Source organism: Bubalus kerabau, chromosome 5, assembly GCF_029407905.1.
Source record: "Bubalus kerabau isolate K-KA32 ecotype Philippines breed swamp buffalo chromosome 5, PCC_UOA_SB_1v2, whole genome shotgun sequence".
Taxonomy (NCBI): Eukaryota; Metazoa; Chordata; class Mammalia; order Artiodactyla; family Bovidae; genus Bubalus; species Bubalus kerabau.
Window position 1 is genome coordinate 92,794,429 of NC_073628.1, and position 24,162 is coordinate 92,818,590.

Here is a 24,162-nt window from a genome sequence, read left to right on the forward strand (position 1 = left end):
TCCTGTTTGTTCATGTGGTAGGGGCTTCCCAGGTAGCTCAGTGGTAAAGAGTCCACCTGCCCACACCAGGGATGCAAGAGATGTGGGTTCAGTCCCTGGGTTGGGAAGATCCCCTGGAGGAGGAGATGACAACCTGCTCCAGTATTCTTGCCTGGAGAATTCCTTGGACAGAGGAGCCTGGCGGCCTATTCCATGGGATTGCAAAGAGTTGGACATGGCTGAGCAACTGGGCACACAGTCTGGTTCTCAGCTTATACTTTTACTTAAAAGTACAAGGAGGAAGGAGAACCGTGAAGTAAATGAATTGGATGGGACCTCAGAGATGACTCAGTTTAATCGTCTTATTTTACATTTGAGGAATTTGAGAGTCGGAGCTTTTGCTTATGGAATGCTGGCCAACTTGCTCATATTAAAGTGCTGGTAAAGTTGCAGTTTTAAACTCATGATATATCTCTTACTTATGTAAGGCCATGAAGCTCACTGCATTCTTCCACTTGAAAAGTTTGCTCTCTGACATATTCAGGATTTGTGTTTGTACATGTGAAATGCTTTCAAATATGTCTATAAAAGTCCCTGAAACCGTTATTTTACCTTGCTTGACTTTCCCAGGGTCGTATCCAAGTAAGTGCTCAGGTGATGATATAAGTGACAAAGTTATATTGCATCAGTGTTGTACAAGGCAGCTGTCTCCCAGGTGTTAGAGGAACAGAGCAAATGAATGAGAATGGGGGCTTATTGGTATGAGGACCACATCACTGGCTTCCAGGATAGCCCTGGTATCTTTTAAAATCATAAAATACATTTGAAAGGCTTTTGATATATGAATTCAGAAATCCACAATAATTGTTATTTTCTATGAATGAAACTATTGGCTCAAAATTCCTGCCATGAGTTTACTGGGGTGCTTCGTAGAACTGTTCCTCTGGTGGTGAACTCCTTTTCCTTCTATTGCTCCAGCTGTTATCAAGGCTCTTAATAATGTGATATGTAATTTCAGAGTTAATTGCTTTGTTATCTCACTTGTTCTATTTAAAAGATAGTGTTTAGACAATTGTAGTGATTTTCACTCATTATCTTTAAAAAGCATACTTTGAAGAGTAGTAAACTTGAATTCCTGAATTTAAAGGTTCTTGCAACTTGAGGCCCTACTTTATATACGAGCCATTTTTATAGGTTTCTGAGAATCCAACTTCCCTAAAGCATGGTTTTTTAAATTGCATTTAAAAATGAAGAGTTTTTTCAAGTGTTTCACGTCTGCATAATTCTCCTGAATTATAGCAATTGCAGGTGGTAAATCTTCGTACTCACTGAGAACACAGCTGGTTTCCAAGTCAGATGTTAAAAATCTCTGATTGGAATTCCTAGAACGTATTTCATTGCTGGATTGCTATTTGAATTACAGAGTGAAAAACTCAGCTGTAAACTTCTCTCATTCTTTGTTTAGATTTGGCAACATCGTACTCTCAAGGAGTTTTAAGTATTCAGCAACTTCCTCTTGTGAGGCACTGGCACAAAACTAACTCAAGTTATTCTGACCCAGGCCATTCCCTGTGACCTTTATAAATGATGTTATGGGGTTTGTATTTCTAAGGAGCTAAGTCAGCATTTCCAAAGGCCTTGATAGATATAACTCAGTCTGCCAGACAAGACCTGGGGCCACTCTGGACCAGGGTAATTATACCCCTTCTCAACATAGATCTATCCCAGGCCAGACTTGAACTACTCTCTGGAGGGATGAAGCAGGACAGTATTTTCCAGTCTGCCTTTACCTTAATGTGAGGCCACTTTTGCGAGCTCCTAATCCCAAACAGTTTTTCTTGAAAATACAACATCATCTCTTCATGCAGCTGATCAAAAAACAAATGTGTAAGATATATGTAGAACTATATAAATGGTATGCATAATGTATAATTTTGAGGAAGCAAAATAAATGACCAGTAATGCATCCTCCAGAAGTCCCCAATTTTTAGAGTACTTCTAATTTTAAATAGTCTATCCAGTTCTGCAATCTCTGAATATATTTAGAACCTACCATATCTTAGTTTGTCTTTAGTACTGAAGAACAACATATATACAACAGAAAAAACAAAAACCCTCTGCTAGACAACATGTCCAGATTTTGAGTTAAAAAATTGTAGTCACTAGAGCAAAAGTGAATTGGAAAAAGGGGAAGTTTTTGCATGACATGATTTAAAACAGGGCCCCACTGAGATTTATCAGTTAAGAAAAAATCAAAATTGGAAAAATGAAATTTAAGCACGTATCTTTCTGACAAAGGGTTGGTAGTATCTTATATGGAGAAGAACATAAATATAATAGCTCATTACAATAATTCAAGGTGTTGCTGAACCAGGGGGCAATAATCATTGCCCAAGCCAGAACAAGATGGAAATGGAATGATCGTGTAAACTCAAGGATAACAGCATGGATGTACATTCAAAGATTACACATAAGAGAAGTCTTTTCAAGCCAAATGACCCTGGGCATCTAAAATAGAGCCATAATTAAGCAATAAGACGTGACAGGGAGCACATTTCTCAGTGATTATAGCATCCCTCGAGGGATAAGTCACTAGGCCAAAGGTTCGTATGAGGAGTGAAATAATAACCTTGCAATGTATAGTATCAAGCTCATAGAGGGAAAAGGAGAAGGAAATGAATAAGGGGCGTTACAGGAGTCATTTCATGAGCTGTGATTTCAGTTGTTGGATAATACTGCCGTGTGTACTTTACATGTAGCCATTAGCCGTTCCCAGCATCCTGAAACTGTATTTACACCAGAGCCCTCATCTAATTTAAAACCCTGCAGAATTGTCCATTTCTCATATTCTTGGCCAAGCAGAAACAAGCAGTTAAGTCACAGACTTGAAAGTTCATAGCCATATGTAGGAAATCCTAGTCTGGTAGAACTTAAAGTTGCTTAGACCCGGCTTTTATAACAAGAATAATTGAAGCAACCACAAGTTATTTTTATTATCTTGGCTCATTTATCTCATGTACATTTCCCTCAGAAACTACCAATAGCCATGGCCCCAGGTGTCACATAGATCCAGAAATATGTCCAGCCTTCTAATCTGAGCTTTCCCTTCCCTATGCTGTGCTGCTAATGGGAGAGAGGGAGAATTCTAGAGCTAGTGACCAACTGAACCCCACAATATGATGGAGGCAGGCCTCTCCCCAGGATGAGAAGTATTCCATCATCAGTAGCCATAAGATGGGGTAAACAATTTCTAAACTTGCATCCCCTGAAAAGCCCAGCAGACAAAGGTAGGTAACTTATTGCCTGATGTCTCTCCATGTTTCTATGATTCTTTATCACTTTAGAAGATAGCTACAAATCTGAACCAAAGTCAGAGGATAAGATTTTTTGTATGTATGAACCTCAGCATCTCCCAATACCAGTAAATTTTGTCTCAGGCTTATACCCTGGACAAAATTCTAGGCAAGCAATCGTTTATCTTAGATATCTTAGGCCCTCTTTCTGGTGACCAGTATTCTCACTCTTTCTCTCAAAATCTATTCTTGAGGAAAAATCTGAATACAGTTCCTCCAAGATTCTTATGTTTAAATCTAACCCCCAGTGTGATGGTATTAGGAGGTAAGGCCTTTGGGAAGTGATTAGGTGATGAGGGTAGAGTCCTCATGAATGGTATTTGAGCCCTTGTAAGAGATGGCAGAGAAAGGGGAGAAGGGGACAACAGAGGGTGAGATGGTTGGAAGGCATCACCAACTCGACAGACATGAGTTTGTGCAAGTTCTGGGAGTTGGTGATAGACAGGGAAGCCTGGTGTGCTGTGGTCCATGTGGTCACAAAGAGTCGGACACAACTGAGCAACTGAACCAAACTAAAGACAGCAGAAATGTCTCTAATTGCTTGCACTGTGTGTGGACACAGGAAATCATCTTCTAACCAGGAAGCGGGTCCTCACTAGACCTCAAATCTGCCAACACCTTGATCTTGGACTTCCCAGCCTCTGTAATTTGAGAAGTAAATTTCTGTTGTTTATAAGTTACCCCATTTATATACTATTCTGTTAGGTTTTCAGACATTTGGTCCTGTCCAAAGCTTCTATGCGCATTATTTGGTCCATGCCAAATGGTTTTGGATGGAACCAAATATCAAGGACCTTTTGGCATGAACCAAATGTCTTATGAACCAAGTATCTTATGGGCATTCTGGATAGGACCAAATGTCCTGTAATTTTCTGTTATAGCAGCCCTAATGGACTAAGACAAAGTTACTTACATCTTGGGAAAACTTTAGGTTGGTAGGTTAGTTTTCCCCAGGGTGTCTGCATTTTAATGAATGGAATATTTTAAAGTAATGTACTTTAATTTGTGTAGTGGAAGTCTTAACCCCCAACTAAAGGAATTTCAAGCAGCAGAGAGCAGGTGTGAGAATAGTGCTGTTGCCTGGAGAGGACTTGAAATTCTGAAATCAAACCCTACTGTATGAGCTGAGGAATGAGTCCCCAAAGCCTGTATTGCCCATGCTGGAATAATCCTTAGATGAGGAAAATTACCCCAACCTGTTCTCCCGCAACTTCCTATTGCTAATGCAACATTCTATTCAAGAAGAGAAACTAAGGCTGTCATTCAGGCCACACATATCAGTTATCTACATATATCAGCTAAAACAGTGTATTAAAACAGCAATTGCTTCTCTTTGCTCATGGAATTCTGTGTGTCAGTACTTTGGTTTAGGCTGTGCGGAGAAGTTTACAGCTATTGCTGGGGAACACTCATCTGGTTGCAGCATTTTGATGGCTTTCCTAGGGCTAGATAGTCTAAGAATGCCTCACTTACATTCTGGCTATTGGTGATGCCTAAAACCTGGGCTTTTTTGTCTCCATTTAGCCTCCTATCCTCAAGAGGGATAGCTTGAAATTATATTCATGAAGGTGCCAGGGTTCCACGATAGCAAGAGCGGAAGCTGCAATACTTCTTGAGACCTACACTTAGTAGTCACATTCATCATATCTGCTGCATTCCACTGATCAAAGCAAGTCACTAAATTAGCCCAGATTCAAGTGGTGGTAAAACTGACTCTACATCTTGAAAGGAAGAACAGAAAAGGGATGTTGCACAGGGTCAATCAAATAGGAATGGGAGGAACTGTTGTGACCATCTTTGCAAACTATGTAACACAGTCTGTTCCCCTCACCCTGCATTACTATAATTTTCAATCATTCCACCTGCAAAATGTACTCACCTGCTCCCTCACACATCCTTTCCCATTCTGGTTTCAGGCATGGAGTTCAGGATCTTATCATTTGATCAAATGCAGATATGAATGAATATGGGAAGGCTGATACATTGAATAATATCCTCCAAAGTAAGAAATTTTGAGATCAAGAAATGAAGCAGGTGACTCCACTAAGTGCAAGTATCAAGTTTATTGTGAGTATCTTCCACACAGTCAGTATCAGGAGGATGGCAATCCAGAGGCATTCACAGCTGTCCTCCACACCAGCAAAAAGGATACAGGGGACTTTAAAGGGGTCAAAGCCAAAAATAGAATCTGACTACTAGGGAAAAGTATGTCTGTGTTGGCAGGAACCAGGAGGTTTTCCTCCTCCCTAACCCCTGGGGGTCTCATGACCACTAACCATCTGTGTTAGCAAAATGCATTCTTCCAGTTTTTGTATTAGATGAAGGCAAGAGTAAAAGTTGATAGAGAACTTATCTAACTTGGGTGCATTCCTTTTGAGTTGGCTAAAGCTCAGTCATGCAGAAAGAGGAGAGGGCAGGACTGCAGGTCTAAGATGGAGCTGACAAAATGGAGTCAGTGTGGTTCAGCCACGCAGGTGAGGCTCCTCAGGTGTATCCCCACAGTGTGGCGCCTCACAATCTAAAGACCTATAAACTAAAATGAAAAGTTACCTGTCCTGACTACATATCAACATACAATGGGGAAACAGGAAGGATAGCTTCAGGAGAAGGCAATGGTGGGATGATTTGAGAGAATAGCATTGAAACATGTATATTATCATATGCGAAACAGATCTCAGGTCCAGGTTAGATGCATGATTTGAGAGAATAGCATTGAAACATGTATATTATCATATGTGAAACAGATCTCAGGTCCAGGTTTGATGCATGAGACAGGGTGCTCAGGGCTGGTGCACTGGGATGACCCAGAGGGATGTGATGGGAAGGGAGGTGGGAGAGGGGTTCAGGATGGGGAACACATGTACACCCATGGCTGATTCATGTCAATGTATGGCAAAACCACTACAGTATTGTAAAGTAATTATCCTCCAATTTAAATAAATAAGAAAAAGAAGAACATGAGGCAAATAGAAGGCATTCTGAAACAGAAGGCAAGCAGAAGCCTAGGATATGTTGTCAGGTCTTCCTCTTCTGGGACCAGGGAATGTAATGAGAGCCTAGTTCTACTGTCTGGGAGTGGCTCCCTAGTTCACATTCTCAGCTCCACACTCTAAGATCTCTTTACCTTTTCCATAAGAAATGACCCATATTTGCAAATGAGTAGCTTTCTCAGCCTGCTTCCTGTTCATAGAAACTTAAGGGTCCAGAGGTCTCTTTTCATTTTAGAAAGTCTTAGTCTCTTTTTGTTCCAACTGGTGGTGATTTTGTCAATTCAATTCTCTTAAACCTTTGTAGGTTTCTTTGAATCTTAGTGGTGATCACTTATAACTCCACAGTCACATTTACAATTATTTTTTTATGAAAACCTCTTTTGAGGTTTATAAAACCTCTTATATATGTTAGGGAGCCAACATAAGCCTCCCAATGCCTCATATGACCCAATGCCTCCACTGAGAACTGAACTGTGTCCTTCTGAAATAAGTTATGTTGAAACTCTAACCTTCAATGTAACTGTATTTGGAGACAGGGCTTATTAGGTGGTTCAGTTCAGTTCAGTTCAGTTGCTCAGTCGTGTCCGACTCTTTGCGACCCCATGAATCGCAGCACACTAGGCCTCCCTGTCCATCACCAACTCCCGGAGTTCACTCAGACTCACGTCCATCGAGTCGGTGATGCCATCCAGCCATCTCATCCTCTGTCGTCCCCTTTTCCTCCTGCCCCTAATCCCTCCCAGCATCAGAGTCTTTTCCAATGAGTCAACTCTTCACATGAGGTGGCCAAAGTACTGGAGTTTCAGCTTCAGCATCATTCCTTCCAAAGAACACCCAGGGCTGGATCTCCTCTAGAATGGACTGGTTGGATCTCCTTGCAATCCAAGGGACTCTCAAGAGTCTTCTCCAACACCACAGTTCAAAAGCATCAATTCTTCTTCGGCGCTCAGCCTTTTCACAGTCCAACTCTCGCATCCATACATGACTACTGGATTATTAGGTGGTAGCTAAGGTTAAATGAGATCAGAAGCATGGGACCCTGATCTGAGCAGAGACAACAGAAAGCCTGCATATTCTCTCTTTCTCTCTCCCTTATGTCCTCTCCTCCATATGAGGACACAGCAGGAAGATGGCCATCTACAAGCCAGGAAGAGAATGCTCACTAGAAATCATATCAGCTGGTACCTTGGTCTTGGTATTCCAGCCTCCAGGGCTATGAGAAATACATTTTTAATGTTTGAACCATCTAGCCTGTGGTATTTTGTTATGGCAACCCAAGCTGACTAATACACATTTTGACAGCAAGAAGTGGGATGCTGTTATAACAAATTCCATTCCAATAGCTTCAAAACTCTTTAACTCATTCCAGCATCTGAAGTCTAAATCCAGTGTTATCTAAATATCATCTAAATCAGGTATGGCTTTTAAAACTAAGCATTTAAAAAGGATGAATTTCACTCTATATAAACATGACTCAGTAAGCAAGACTTTGAGGAAAAATAGTGACTTAAAACAATTGTGTTATTTGTTTTGACCCCTTTCTGTGGTTCGTCAATTTGGATGAGGATCAGAGGGCTAGTCCTTATGTTCTATACACAGAATCAGAAGAAAATAAAATTATTATTGTTTTAAATGGATTAACTTTTAGGGATGGTTCTTTATGCAACAATAAACAATTTAGGAACTTCTCCAGTGGTCCAGAGGCTAAGATTCTGAGCTCCCAATGCAGGGGGCCTGGGTTTGATCCCTGGTTAGGGAACTAGATCCTACATGCTGCAACTAAGTTTTCATGCAGCAACTAAAAAAAGATCCCACATGCCAGAACGAAGATCAAAGATCCCACGTGCCACAATGAAGACCCAGCACAGCCAAATAAATAAATATTTTTATAAATAAATAAGTAATTGATATGGTGCAATAGTAGATTGAATCAGAAACTCTTGCTTTTATATGGTGACTTGGTCGCTAAGTTGTGTCTGGCTCTTGTGAACCCATGGACTGTAGTCCACCAGGATCTTATGTCCCTGCAATTTCCCAGGCAAGAATACTGGAGTGAGTTGCCATTTCCTTCTCCAGGGGATCTTCCCAACCCAGATATTACCTTTACCAACCCAGATCTCCTGCATTGCAAGCAGCTTCTTTATCACTGAGCCACCAGGGAAGCCTTGCTTTTATATGAGGCAGCAAAATAGAAGTTGGCCATGAGGAAGGTCAGCATCCCTTAGGGTGGTTAGTATGCCATATCTAAATGATGCCTAAACCACTTGATCATTTCCTTCATTTGGGAAAGCATGCAGTGCAGAGTGCAAAGAAAGAATTGTGGGTCAAGTTCAGATTGTTATCTGAAGGGAAGCTGAGCTACTTTTCCAGAGTTGACTTTACATGTTTCAGGGTCTGGTTGTTACATGTCCAGGTTGGCATCCTCTAAATTGTATATGGTGCCACTTGTCCTTCAAACTCAATCCATGTAGATTACATCTTCAATATCCCTTGGCCCAGACTGTGGAATTCTTCCCTGTCTGGCTCCATCTTGACTACTTCTATACCTTTCTCAGGATCTAAGAAAATATTAGGCTCACAGTGTCTTTGCCACTCTAGGGCCATGGAAAATTCTCTGAGGCAACCCATACTCTTTTGCTCTAGATGTTCCAGGTAGTGTATCTGGTACAATGCTGTGTAGAGGGGATCTTGGAAGTTTGCCATCAGTTGGCTTGCAACATGGAAATAAGGCATAAGCCTCTTTGTTCTCAGAACCTCATGCTCAAGTCAGGGTTCAGCCTGACTGTGGAGGATGTAAGAATAGAGTGCAAGATTCCCTTTCCGGGACTCACCAGCATCTCACCCTTTAGAAAAGCTTGTCTCCCAGCCAGGGGAATTTTTATTTTACGTGGGCAGAAAAAAATTGGCTCAAGTTGATCAAATATTCTTCCAAATCTTTTTTGTCTGAAGCCTGAAGCTCAGCTTTTTAAACTCAAAAGCCAAGCATTTGGCTCTTTTGTTCTCTGGTTCTGCTGTGACAACCCTCCCTTGAGGCATGGAATGACTCAGAGTCTAGCTGCCCCAGTGGGGGAGGGTCAAGGGTAACAGGAAATCACGGGGAAAAACACATTTGTTAATACATAAAAATATTATCCCGCTACACTAAGATTCCTATTCTCTCTCTCATTCTTTGTTAAATGATGAACCCATCTTTCGTCTTTCTCCTTTCTTAGTCTTCTGCATTATAGAGGGTTCTTTTGGATGTAAGTAATACAGATCAACCCATTCCTGCCCACTGGCTCCCTGAAAATGAAATGCAGGTGCTGGGAGGAATGGAGAAGGGGTGAAGTCTGAGACAGAAATGTAATCACACTCCACAAATGCACCAAGGACCTAGATTTCTATTATAAGCCATCTTTCTCTGTTTTCACGTTGCCTCTGTTTACTCCATGGCTTTCTCTGGCTCCGAATCTGAATTCTTCCCTGCTACTGTGCTGAGACTGAAATCTTCTTGTTCTAATATATGAATTCTAAGGGAACTGACTGATCAGTGTGGTCAATGATCAAGCAACAATAGCTGGAAGAGTGCTTGTAGGGAAGAATAAAATCTCATTTTACAAAAAGACAGCCAAAGTGCCCACTTCCAGTGGAAGAAAGGAAAATTCTTGAAAAAGAGGAGGTTGGACAGATAACTCTTCAGATGTCTAGTTTACTGCTCCCTGGGTGGAAGTGACTTCACGCTTATCTTGGCAGCTTATCTGTATCTATCATGTAGTACCTACCAGACTGCTTATTTCATAGCCATTTAGGGATATGCCTAGCTTCTATTTGGGGGCTTCCCAGGTGATGCAGCGGTAAAGAATCCACCTGCCAATGCAGGAGATGCTAGAGATTCGGGTTCGATGTCTGGGTTGGGAAGATCCACTGGGGTGGGAAATAGCAACTCACTCTAGTATTCTCGTCTGGAAAATCCCACAGATAGAGGAGCCTGGCGGGTTACAGTCCATGAGCTCCCGAAGAGTGGGACACAACTGAGCGCACGCGCACACACACACACACATACACACACACACACACACACACATACAGAGTCTCTCTCTCTTCTATTGGGACCAGCAACTGTGGGCAAGAATTTGGTTCCTCTTCCCAACAAAGGCAAACATCGTGTCCTACAGAATATAGGATTCCAAAGCATCCACTGAAGAATCAAATGAATCAATGAATGGGAACAAAGGAAAGAGTTGATTGAATCAATAAGCCCCCTCCTTCCCAAATCAATAGATATTACAAGAGAAATGTAAGGCATTTACATGACAGGCATAATTTTGGAAAAAAAAAAAAATCCAGATACCTTCTATTATATGCTACAATTTTCTTCGGGCAGGGAAAGAGTTAAGCAGTTTTGCACCGTGTTCATGGACTTCTGACATGATATAAAACACTACAATTTTGGCTTTTCCATTTTAGCTGACATAGTTTAAGTTGATGAATATTTTGATTTGTGCCAGTCTCAGGCAGTTTTAAATGCTATCCCTGCAGGAGTCAAGAAGTCCAGTCATAATCATAACAATATGCCTGTCAGTCAAAAGCACCGGAAGATTGTTTAGGTGCAAAGAAAGCGTTTTCCCCTGAAAGGAAACAGGGCAATTGAAATCACCTACTTTTCAAGGCATTGAAGTCAAAACTGTTACCAGCTTCATGGTGTGAAAATCCAGGTCTCGGCACCCCCTTGGTCAGACTCCAGTATGTCCTGGGGCTATCCAGCCAAAAACAAGTTACAGTCTAAAGTTCAGAAGAAATTAGACGAAAGGGAAAGCACGGCGATCAAGGTTGATTTCCGCATCATTATTTGCAGGTCACCATTTCAGCAGGGAGTATATAATGAATTCCCTTCCATCTCTGCAGTCGATGCACCTTGGGATAGATTTGCAGAGCCAACTAAATAACTAAATCAGAAAATTCATGCAATTACATGAAATCTGGGCAGAAGAAAGTGATTTTTTTTTTCCCCTGAGCTGACCAGGCACATAATAACTTGATAAAATTGACCTAAAGTTTATACCATAGGAACTGTTTGCATTAGAGCAGGTAAAATTAAAACATCCACATAGTATTGGATTCATTAGGAAAAGGGGGAAAGCCAGAAACCAGTGTGGGAGAAAGAAAGGGAGAAACGAACAGCCTGAAGAAAAGGATTTCAGAATTGGAGGCAGCCCAGGATTATTCAGATCTTTGGGTATGTTGATGTCAGGACCTTCTTTTTTCAAAGTTAGTGTGACCTTAGCCATTCCAGCTGCTCAACAAATTTGCTCAGCAACTTTGCCCCACCAGAGGAAAATTAAAAAGCAAATCTGATATGCCCCTTCTAATTTTATTGTATCCATAGCAGCTTTTACATGGAACTGAACTGGTTAAATAAAAAGTTACTATAATAGAAAGAACACCTTTCACCCCCAAAGAATTCCATATACCCCATGCTGATATCAAAAGAATCTCCTCATGGGAAAGAGCAATGTGGAAAGCAGAGGGGAACGAAAATCTGGTGTTCAGAGTCCGCTGGGAGCTTCAGACAAATATGAAACAATGACTTCATGTAGTAGATAAATTTCTCACATTCTTCAACCAGTTTTATTGGCTAAATACTCGTGTATCCAGTTATATGAACACCAAGCCCTCTCAAGGAAGAATCTGAGTGGGTATTAAAAAATATGTCCTGGATAGGAGTCTAATCATGGGCTTACCCTTTGTCCAGCAATTAACCAATGTTCCTATTAGTTGGTCATTGTTGAAGTCACCTAAAAAACTGTCTATGATTTCCCCCTGTCTCACTGACAAGGAAATGATAACTTTGAAAAGGTAAAAAAGTCTTTTAGCAATAATGGAGCTAGAGGACATATACTGTGGCTCTGTCTCTTTAGCTTTGTTTCCAAACTTTTTCCTATGAGACTCTTTCATTTCATTTAGGCCGTTTCGACTCTTCTGAAACCAGGTCATGCACACATGTGCCTCTGTAACTTCATGTCCTCTGTTTCCCCTTTTTTCTCTCATCTAAGCTCTGTCTTCCCATCCTTCAGACTGGATGCTTCTATGAAACACTTATGGGCTGCTCCAGGCTTTCCCAGGTCTCTCTCATCTAGATTATTCTCAGTTGGTGCTTAGCCTAGTTGGTACTAACCCTGTTATATCTCATATGATTTCATTAGCCTCTGAAGGCCAAGAGGGAATAAACAAAGTGTACGGGCCTTGGAATCAAATAGACTTAGTTGGAGATTTGAGATCTTTCCCTAATAAACTGGTAATCTAACCTCTCTGAAGTTTTGTGTACTCATGTGTAATCTGGAAATAATCTCTCCTACAGAGTTCTTAGGAACACCTGATAGAGTCACATATACGGAGTGAAAGTGAAAGTCACTCAGACATGTCTGACTTTTTGCAATGCCATGGACTGTAGCCTGCCAGACTCCTCTGTCCATGGAATTCTCCAGGCAAGAATACTGAGTGGGTAGCCATTCCCTTCTCCAGCCGATCCCTTCCCCTCCCCAGGGATCAAACCTGGGTTTCTTGTATTGAACAGATATATTCTTTACCGTCTGAGCCACGAGGGAAGCCCAACTGGTCCCTTATACTACAAAATCAGTCAGAACTTTGTCTCTTTTGTTCCTTGCTTTGTCTTTGGTACCCAGAAGACATCCAAGCACAGACACAGTGCTCAAATAATGTGATGAATAATCAGTGTGCAATAAGCATTGGTTCTCAACTATTTTTGAGAATTGGAAAAAGTGGAATTGGTTCTCTATTCCACTAGCCTGGAGGACAAGGCTTGTGAATGTATCTCTTGGTATACTCACTGAAGGAGCTCTACCGAGTGTTTGCTTCTCAGTCCTTGGTCTCTCTATTTATTAGATGACTCTCAATGGCCCATAATGATCCATTTGTAATGGTGGTTAACCCATTTGTATATGGACTTCAGTGTTACTCCCCACTGATGGAAGCAGTAACAGATTAAAAATAATAACCATCTTGGAAAAAATCATGAGAGCCAGAAGACATTTGACAAATATGTACATGTATTAACCTTTTCCACCTGCCCAGCATGCCAAGAAATATACCATGAAAGTCAAACAAACAATAACGAAAGTATTGTAGGAGGAAAGAAGGAAGGGAAGGAGAGAAGGAAAGAGGAAGGTAGAGAGGAAGGAAAATAAAGAAGGAGAGAAAAAAAGGGTGTGTGTTGGGGGAAATGCCATCAAGGCTGTGTGTCTTATGTTTGTTCCCAGGCTTCTCGTGATCATTCTGGCTCAGGCTGGGAACAGCCTCAGAAGAGTTTTAAAGTCCCAAAAGGCTAGTGGTATTTAGAGTCCAAAATCTCATAGTACACTCTCTTCTTCAGAGAGCGTGCCAAGCCACCATACATACATCAGAGACACTCCCTGTGTCTCTCAGAATAAGAACCTAGATCTATGATCCTAGAAGATCCTTTCCTGATTTTAACCCAAGGACTTCCCCACAGTTTTTAAAATCAGCCTGGGCTCTGAAGTCATACACTGGAGAGACAGTTTAGAACAGTTAAGACAGGCTTTCCCTTGGCATAATGGAAACCACATGCACTATTATGGATTTCTAATGCACCATTGAGGTGGGTACACGTTGCTTTGAAGAAAAGGAAGCCATTTGCAACTACATTTCTCCTGATTTATGCCTGAGCCCCAGAAGGTCCAGACAGGTTGGAAAAGATCTGGTAACTAGAGAAGTGACAGGGGGTGAGAAAGTATACTTTGTAGAAGACTGCAAACTTGACTCTCACTTTAAATCCTTGCCTTGGGCAATGTGTGCATTTCAGAGTCTAAATCATGTTAGTAGTTTAAGTCCAATTGAGGGTGAAGGACTACATAGCCCTATGAATTAGGACTGGATTGTGTTGGTAAAAACATTTTCTAAGTTGGCCAAACATAAATCAGTCCTAACAAGGCACCTGTGATTACAAGTAGGTCTAATGCCCTTCCACATTATCCACCCATTCTTATTTCTCTTCTATTCACATTATTTTTTTTTCCAATCAGGAAAGTGGAAAGAAAAAAAACAGGCTGTACTCAGCCTCAAAAGAGAATAGAAGAGTCTAGAATGACTCAAGTCCAGAGTACAGGTCACAGGTGACTGCATGTGTCTTAACAAGGTGGGCCAGGACCAGGCAGAAAAGGATACAGGAAAGTTTTTCTTCAGACAGCGGGGCATGGAAGTCCTAGATTTCAGCATCGTGTCCAAGAGCTGACATCAGCTGTCACCTGGCAGCTGGCGCCCCACACTGCTGTTCTGGGGGGCCTCCAAGATGGGACACACAAGCCTCATCTTTCTCCTTCTCTTCTCACTGCTAGTCTTGTGGTCCAGGAGATTCTAGCTGCCCATCCTTTCAGGTGACTCTTGTTTATCCATGGATCCTTATATTTGTTTTCCTATTAAATCATGAGTTTTGACCTTAGTATATTTTCCCATGATTTTTCTTTTATTGCTAACTGATTAACAATGGTCTCACCATTGAATGCATGCTTTATTTCCATTAACGAATGACTTTCTTCTTCAAGTTGCATCAGGAACAGAACAATAACACTGAAAAAAAGACAACAGGGTTATTTTGTCCTCTTTCCTACATGGTAAACTGGTCGAATAGTTTTGAAAGTTTTTGTTCACCAAATCCAGTGGTCTTGGGAGTATGTGTGTCTATTTCCAGTCTTTCATCTATTTTTAAAATTTACTTAAATTATCTCCCCATATGTTATATGCCATTCATAAACATTTTTATAGGTAAAATCTTCTTACTTTTATTGTTTGTAACTCATCACAGGTAATTCATTTTTTCAGTTGACTGATGCTATTTTAGTATTCCATAGCAACTCCTGCTCAAGTTAGTTACTGAGTTCCAGATCTGATGGAAAACAATTCTTTTGTTTGTGAGCATCATATGATCAAGGTAGTTAATTGGTTGAAATTTCTTGAGTTCTCCTGAGTCACATCACCAGTAGGGAAACAGATTATGGCCTCATCTTCAGGAAATTACTTTAGTCTGCACTATATATTTTACATCAGTCAGTTCAGTCACTCAGTCATGTCCAACTCTTGGCGACCCCATGGACTGCAGTACACCAGGCTTCCCTGTCCATCACCAACTCCTGGAGCTTGCTCAAACTCATGTCTATTGAGTCGGTGATTCCATTCAACCATCTCATCCTCTGTCGTCCCCTTCTCCTCTTGCCTTCAATCTTTCCCAGCATCAGGGTGTTTTCCAATGAGTCAGTTCTTTGCATCAGGTGGCCAAAGTATTGGAGCTTCAGCATCAGTTCAATTCAGTTCAGTTCAGTCGCTCAGTCATCTCCAACTCTTCGCAACCACTTGGACTGCAGCACGCCAGGCTTTCCTGTCCATCACCAACTCCCGGAGCTTATTCAAACTCATGTCCATCGAGTCAGTGATGCCATCCAACCATCTCATCCTCTGTTGTCCCCTTCTCCTCCCACCTTCAATCCTTCCCAGCAACAGGGTCTTTTCTAGTAAATCAGTTCTTCACATCAGGTGGCCAAAGTATTGGAGTTTCAGCTTCCAGTCAATATTCAGGACTGATTTCCTTTACTATTGACTGGTTTCATCTCCTTGCAGTCCAAGGGACTCTCAAGAGTCTTTGTCAACACCAGAGTTGAAAAGCATCAATTCTTCAGCACTCAGCTTTCTTTAAGGTCCAACTCTCACATCCATACATGACCACTGGAAAAACCATAGCTTTGACTAGATGGACCTTTGTTGGCAAAGTAATGTCTCTGCTTTTTAATATGCTATCTAGGTTGGTCATAACTTTCCTTCCAAGGAGTAAGTGTCTTTTAATTTCATGGCTGCAGTCACCATCTGCAGTGATTTTGGAGCCCAAAAAGATAAAGTCTGACACTGTTTCCACTGTTTCCCCATCTATTTGCCATGAAGTGATGGGACTGGATGCCATGATCTTAGTTTTTTGAATGTTGAGCTATAAGCTAACTTTTTTACTTTCCTCTTTTACTTTCATCAAGAGGCTCTTCAGTTCCTCTTCACTTTCTGCCATAAGGGTGGTGTCATCTGCATATCTGAGGTTATTGATATTTCTCCTGGCAATCTTGATTCCAACTTGTGCCTCATCCAGCTCAGCATTTTGCATGATATATTTTATATAGTGCACCAAAGTTTCCATTTATTTACTAAATAAATGACAAGATCTAATTTGTCAAACTCTTGAAATCCTCCACATATATATGTCCATTTAAAATGATCACATTTAAAAATCAAGCTTACATGAACAAGGTACCCAAGTGCTATGTCTAGCACATGGCAGTTAATTTATTGTTATGTTCATTCTAATATTATCCACATAGAAAAAAATGAAAAGAAGTTCAGAAAAATGAAATAACCCATCCAAAATCATATCGTTCTGGTATAAAGGACTCAGGATTTAAACTCATGTCTGTCTGATTCTAATGCCCTGCTATCTCTTAAATAGATTGTTACATGAAAAATTATAGCTCTTTATAGCCCTATAGAACTTCAAAGGTCTCAGATACTGATTTCCTTGGATAATCCTAACAACCAGTTAAGATTGACAAATCAAATGTGATTTCTGTTTTATAGCTGAGGAAATGAAGGATTAAGAGGTTATGGAATTTATCAAAGACCCCAGTCTCCTAATTCCTACTCTGGTGCTTTTTTAAGGACATGCTACTGTCTCCTGCCTCTGTCCCTACTTCTCTCTGCAGTGTTTGTGAGCCCACAGTGGATGATGAAGATGGGGATAATCACATTGATGATGAGGAGGAATAATGCCCAGCTGCACGCTCACAGAAGCTGTGCGTATTTTTTTTCCTATGGAAAGTTATATAATTGCGCCCACCTTATGATTATATATGGTTTCTATTTTTGCCTGATTAAGAGATGTACTCTTCAGGGTAAATGAACAAAGATGAATAAATGCTAGGTCTCAAAATTATGTGCTTCATATAGTTTAGGATGTGGTGGAAGACTAAAGCTTGTTTAGATGTCTCAGAAGAGGAGATGATTTCAAGAGGTTTAATCAGGATTTAAATTAAGAGATTTAAACCACTAGAGTGATCTCCTTTGAGAGATTTCATTCTTTGAACATATAATTCATGAATACCTACCATATAACAAGGGCTATGATACTGGAGATATATCAGTGAAAATCAACAAAATTTGATCTCCAGATTGAATAAAAGAAAGTGTACTGATAGGTGGTGAAGGGATGGGTGAAAGAAGCGACAATAAATAAACAGCAATGCACAATATCCAATTTTTACTTTTTCATATCCATAATAATATATATACAAATATCTTTCACAGTTGATTATCAACTAGAATAAAGAAATAGTAATTGCTCTACTGACAACATACATGTTGAACCTCAAACCTTGTGTAATGTGGATATTCTGAAATTGTTTTGTTATTATTCATTATTTTTATCTTAAAATAATCATCCTTACTCTATCTACTCAAAGAAAGAATTAAAGGCGAAAAAAATCATAAGATCCCAAAACAGAAATTGGATGAGTATAGCTGGTATGGATTTTTGAGCTCTTTTAACTACGTTATGGGGAATATGTTTATAATGACAATTATAGTTATATTGCCCTTTTTGGTGACATTTATGCTAATCAACTGGGCAGCCCTTCAGTTGTTCCCGGACTTAGAAATTGTGACATAGATAATTAAAGTTTTAAGGTAAATAGTCATTGGTTCTGAACTATGTCTTACTTATTGATTTTTTTCTTTCCTGTAGTCACTTTTTTTCTTAAGCTTAATAATTACTAATAATTTCCCAAGCATAATTTGAGAGTATCATCCCTTCTTTCACCCATCCCTTCACCACCTATCAGTACACTTTCTTTTATTCAATCTGGAGATCAAATTTTGTTGATTTTCACTGATATATCTTCAGTATCATAACCCTTGTTATATGGTAGGTATTCATGAATTATATGTTTATTTACTTTCATTATAAGTAAAGGACTAATAATAAGGAACTCTATACTTAGAACCTAGTATCTTTTCAAGGGCCAAGTTCTCTATCTCTTTTTGCCCAGAGATATATTCTGAGGAGCATTTAGCTTTGAGTATATAATTTTAAAGACTGAGACAAGAAAGCTTGATGTCATGGTGTTTTCTGGTCACTTCTAAGGGCTAATATGAATAGAGTTTTAATTAAATACTATTTTTCTGGGACTTGTTACATACTTTCTTTAAAGACGAAGAAAAGAAGTATGTCATGTCTTACATAATCATCCACATGAAAACTGCTAATATAAATAACCTAGGAAACCTAATTTCCATTCCTAAGACACCTCAGCTTCCTTTGAAGAGCAGCAGAATGGATGCCCAAATGTAAATAAACTAAAATAAAAACCAATACACCCTGAGGGATGGGATTGTTTAGCTCACACAGTGGAATGAAAAGTGGTTTTTGTTTGTTTGGATCTGTTTAGTTTGTTTCATTGTTATGGTTTTAACTTCCCCATGGTTAGTACTCAAGTAATTTTCTTCTTTTCTATTACAAGTTGCTGGCAAGCTGGTCACGATTTGGTTTCATTCTAATGTTTAGAGAAAATGATCTTCCTGTTCCATATTCAAAGATAAAAATATCTCCCAGCTAAAGAGATTGTCAATGCCAGGGCCAGGTCCCTTTTCAGGAATTTCCTTCCTGGACTTGGCACTTCAACTTCCAAATTAATAATTGTGTTTTGGCTTTTCCAAAATGAAAATGTTTACCAACGGGGGCTTGATTTTATGGCATTGCATCTCCTTCTTTGGCCTGCTGGGGTAGCTACATCAGAAGGGGTGGTGAGGAGCAGTGGAAAAGCCGGGAGGAAACCTCTGTGGTCAGAGAAGAAGGGAAGGAGAGAGCGAACAAGAAAGAGAAACAAGTTCTGTCTATTTGACACGCATGCAGGAATTTCAACACAGGCCACAAGGCCGAGCATCCAAACAGAGAGGAAACATCTATCAGATCAAACACCCACACTTTGATCTTTCTTAGAATGTAGCTTTTTTTGGCAAAAATGCTTTCTCCTCTACTCTCATTACAGAAAGGAACTTGTCCTTGCCAATCAATAAGGATAAAACAATAACAAAAATGTTAAAATTTCCCAATAGGAAAACAGTGTTAGGAACTGTGCATGCTATCTGCTCTTGGCTTGGTTTCATATTTTAAAGGGGATTTGGCAAAATAACTAACTGCTTCTGTCTACCTCCCTTCTATCCTACCCAAACCCTATGCAGCTTGATAAACTGATGTCGGAGGAATTTGGCAGGGTCCTTCGTGAAAGCCCCTCAAATGAATGTATAAGTAGGGCATAAATAGCCGTTCTGGAGGACACTTCCTATCTCAATCCCTAATGTATTAACTGGTGGCTCAGCGGTAAGGAATCCGCCTGCAACACAGGAGACACAGGTTAAATTCCTGGGTTGGGAAGATCCCCTGGAGAAGGAAATGGCAACCCACTCCAGTATGCTTGCCTGGAGAATCCCATGGACAAAGGAGACTGGCACAGGGTCACAAGAGAGTCAGACACGACTTAGTGACTACACAACAAAAACAACAAATGTATTAACAATCGATGCTGAGTAATGCTAATCCCAGGTTGTGATGGTGTTGAGATGGGAGGAGGTGGTGGTGGGATAAGGGGATTGCATCATTTGATTGCCTTTTTCTCATAAGATTGACATCCTCCAGGGGCAGAAAGCACAACCAAAATGTCAGCACTCCTCGTGAAACAAGGCAGGTTATGAGAGGATGACATTTGCATCTCTTGATTAACCTCAAGAACAAGCTGCTATTTGTTAGACCTTCCTTATTTTGTGAAATTATCCTTAGAAATGAAGAAGGATTATCATTTGATAAGAGGAAGGTGAAATTCACTTTCACTCGGCTAGATGCTTGAAATATTTATTTCTTTTAGTCTTCATAATAACTTTATCCATTTATGTTATTATCCACAATTTGGGAGTAAGCGAAGTATAGGTTGGGCTTCCTGGCTGGCTCAATGGTAAAGAATCCATCTGCCAATGCAGGAGCCCCAGGAGATGTGGGTTTGATCTCTGGATGGGAAAGATCCCCTGGAGGAGGAATTGGCAACCCACTCCAGTATTCTTGCCTGGATAATCTCATGGACAGAGAAGACTGGCAGGCTACAGTCCATGGGGTTGCAGAGTCAGACACGACTGAGTTGACTGAGCATGCATGCAAAGTATGGGTTAAGAGGCACAAAAATTAAGCATCTTGTCTAAGGTCATATATCTAGTTGGAGAGAAACTACAGTAAGAACCAAGAGAACAGATCCTCTATTTGTCTTTGTAATGGTCATGTTGGTGCACTGCCCAGATGACCCCTTCAGGACTGAGGCACCCCTCCCCTGAGCTGTGGGAGCATTAGTTGCTAATGGCTCACCTCACTGGAGAATCTCTCTCCAGGAGTTGCCAGAGCTGAAAGAGAGTGGCCTTGCCTATATTTGTGCCCCCTTTCTGGGAGACAGCCTGCAACCAAAGACCGGGAGTTATGGGGGTACAACTGGTTCCCATGCCTTAGTTGGGAAGAACTGGGGCCCGAACTCCCCACAGGATCAGCTCAAGTCTTTGTTGTGTCTGTGTCACACCCAGCCTTTCTCCCTGCCCAGTCCTGCTCCCTTGACCACTTACAGACCTCATCACACACACTCGCCAATAAACTCTGGCACACACATCTCCATCCCAGATTCTAATTTCTGGGAAGGCTGATCTGTGACAGGCTTCTGGAATGCATGTTAAAAATGAAAAAACAAAATATATACTATTTAAATGCCAGAACATAGAAAAAAACAGAAAGAGAAACAAATCATACCCTGCCTCATTGTTTCAGTGGAGTGGCCCTAGGATTCTACACATGGATATCTGGAAATAACACTCTTGTTCCAAGAAAAATCTTATAAATCATAGGATTTTACTCTTTTCAGAAACCAAACGAATGTCAAAGAGATGTCCTCTGCTATCCTACTTCCAACCACCTTGATTTTATGATTTTAAAAAGTATTGATAAATGAGGCTTTGAAAAAGTAACTGACTTGGTTATGGTCACCCAGCTCTTTGGCAGATGAGGGCCTAATGCTGTATGTAAGATGTCACCACAAAACATGAAGCCAAGGTAATATTAAACTTTTAATCTGACTAAATTAAAATGTTTTTATAGTACCTATTATGCGCAAGAAAGTACTTAACTCAGAAATGCCAGGTTCTTTCATGCCAATTTTAGAGTTAGTGATACATAACTATTGCCTTTACAAATATAATAAAGCAACTTAATATCATGGAAACAAACATTACTCTCTGCTTTAACTGGATCTTACTTGATTCTACCTGTTTTAACCAGTAGTGTATTTTACATGTAATTTACATGGCTTAAAGTGATGCAGTTTCTCTCTTGGCCATCCTGTGATAATTTTAATTTAAATTTCACCATATCACATGATAAATTGTTTATTTTCCTTAAAAGGAACAACTTCAAGTGTGCCAGAGCTCTGGGAGTTCTTTTTCCTTTCATTGGATTAGTTTATATATGGGGATCTTGGAAACTGGAAGAAGATTCAGTTGCAGAAGGGAAAACTTTGTGCATGACTCTGATGTCTCCAATACATATGTGCTCGTGTGCACAAACACACACACACCGTCCTCCATCAGGAGGTTAAAGGACCATGGCCTTTTGTTCATGGGATGGATTAACATTGCTGGATTTCTTGGAGGGAGAAAGGACTTTCCAAGCTGTTATATGCTGGACGTGTTGAGAGTGCATGGTTATGTAACACCGTATTTTTTAATACGACTGACAGTCTGTCTTGAGATTTAAGTGTTTTTTGACAGTTTTTATGCACCTGTTAATTCAAAGCTCTTAACATATGCCAGTTAAAAAGAGCCAGGCACTAAAACATCTAGCGTTAGAGGCTAAATATGGCTCAGCTGCAATCCCAGGCAGGCAGGCAGGAGGGCAGGTGGGAGGGAGGCAGGCAGGCTGACAGGAAGAAGTCCTTTCTCCAGGCTGGAAGTCAGCTGAAGCCTCCTCTCTGTGACCTGAACAAACCATTTCTAGGTGGGGTGGTTGAAAATAATACCATTTGATTTCCCAGGGAAGAGTTATCAGAGCTAACACAGGTCTTCAGCATGGTTGGTTACCCTGGATAATATTCTGTTGTGTTCAAGTGGAGAATTCAGAATCTGAAAAGACCATTATGTTCTTCACAGCATCTGTTTAGGAAAGCTCTCCATCTGTTCTCTGCTCCACACCTTCCTTCCATACCTACTTACCCACACCCAGCAGAACTGTGGACCAATGACCCATTTTTTCCAATGCTAACTCCATGGATTTTAAGAACTGAGGCCTTACATTTCTCTGTACCACAAAGACCAATATTTCTGGTGTAAATAAAGAAATAACTTTCGTCAAACTTAAGGCTGATTGAGGGATATTCACTTTAGTACTAATTACATGCCAAAAGAAAAATGATCTCTCTATACCTACAAGGGGGCTTCCCAGGTGGTGCTAGTGGTAAAGAACCTGCCTACCAACGCAGGAGACATAAGAGGTGCAGGTTTAATCCCTGGGTTGGGAAGATCCCCTGGAGGAGAGCATGGCAACCCACTCCAGTATTCTTGCCTGGGAAATCCTATGGACAGAGAAGCCTGGCAGATTACAATCCACAGGGTCACAAACAGCTGGACACGACTGAAGTGACTTCGCACACACGCACACACTGTGCTTACAAAGTACCCTGTACTTAGGGCATTAAAATAGCATTGAGTGGAAGATAAATAAGAATTTGCTTTTGTTTTTTATTTATTTTAATTGGAGGATAATTACTTTACAATATTGTGATGGTTTTTGCCATACATCAATATAAATTGGCCATAGGCAGACATGGTCTGCCTTCCATCCTGCACCCTGCTCCCACCTCCCTCTGTTCTCTGACTGTCTGGGGCAACAACTGTGGTATATACTTGTTGCGATATACTCTAAACATATGATACCTTCCCACTTGAGGGTACAGAACAATTGCTGTCTAACAGAAATGTAATACAAGCTATAGATGTAAGTCTATGCATATGTAATTTAAAATTTTCCAGTAGCCACATTTGCAAAAGTAAAGGGAAATGGGTAAAAATAATTTAAATAATGCATCTATTTAATTAATGTCCAAAATATTATCATTTTGATGTGTAAGCAATTCATGAGAAATCTATGTGAAATCCAGCATATATTATGCTCTCAGTGCATCTCAGTTTGGACTAGCCATGTTAGTTAGCCACATCTTAAATTCTTAATAACCATGTGCAGCAAGCACAGTTCTAAAATGCTGGTCATGAAAATGTTCCAACAAATGAAAAATGGCTTCTTTTCTTTTTTACCCTGTGTTACATTTATTTTCATGTAATTGTTTGAATGTCCCTCTCGGCTTCACAGTGATGATCATCAGATTCAAAGTAATAAGCACAGGAAAACAGAACTATTAAAAAGTGGAACGAATTACCTAGATGGAAAAGTGAATTTTGAGTCATCAGGGTGTCTGAGCAGAGTCTACATGATTGTCTGCAGTGATGCTATGGTTAAATTCTGTATAAGGCAGTATACACAGTGGTTAAGAGCTTGGTATTTAGAGCCAAATGGCAAACAACTCCAGTGTTCTTGCCTGGAGAATCCCATGGATGGAGAAGCCTGGTAGGCTGCCGTCCATGGGATTGCACAGAGTTGGACACAACTGAAGCGACTTAGCAGCAGCAGCAGAACCGGATTGGGCTTCCCAGGTGGCACTATTAGT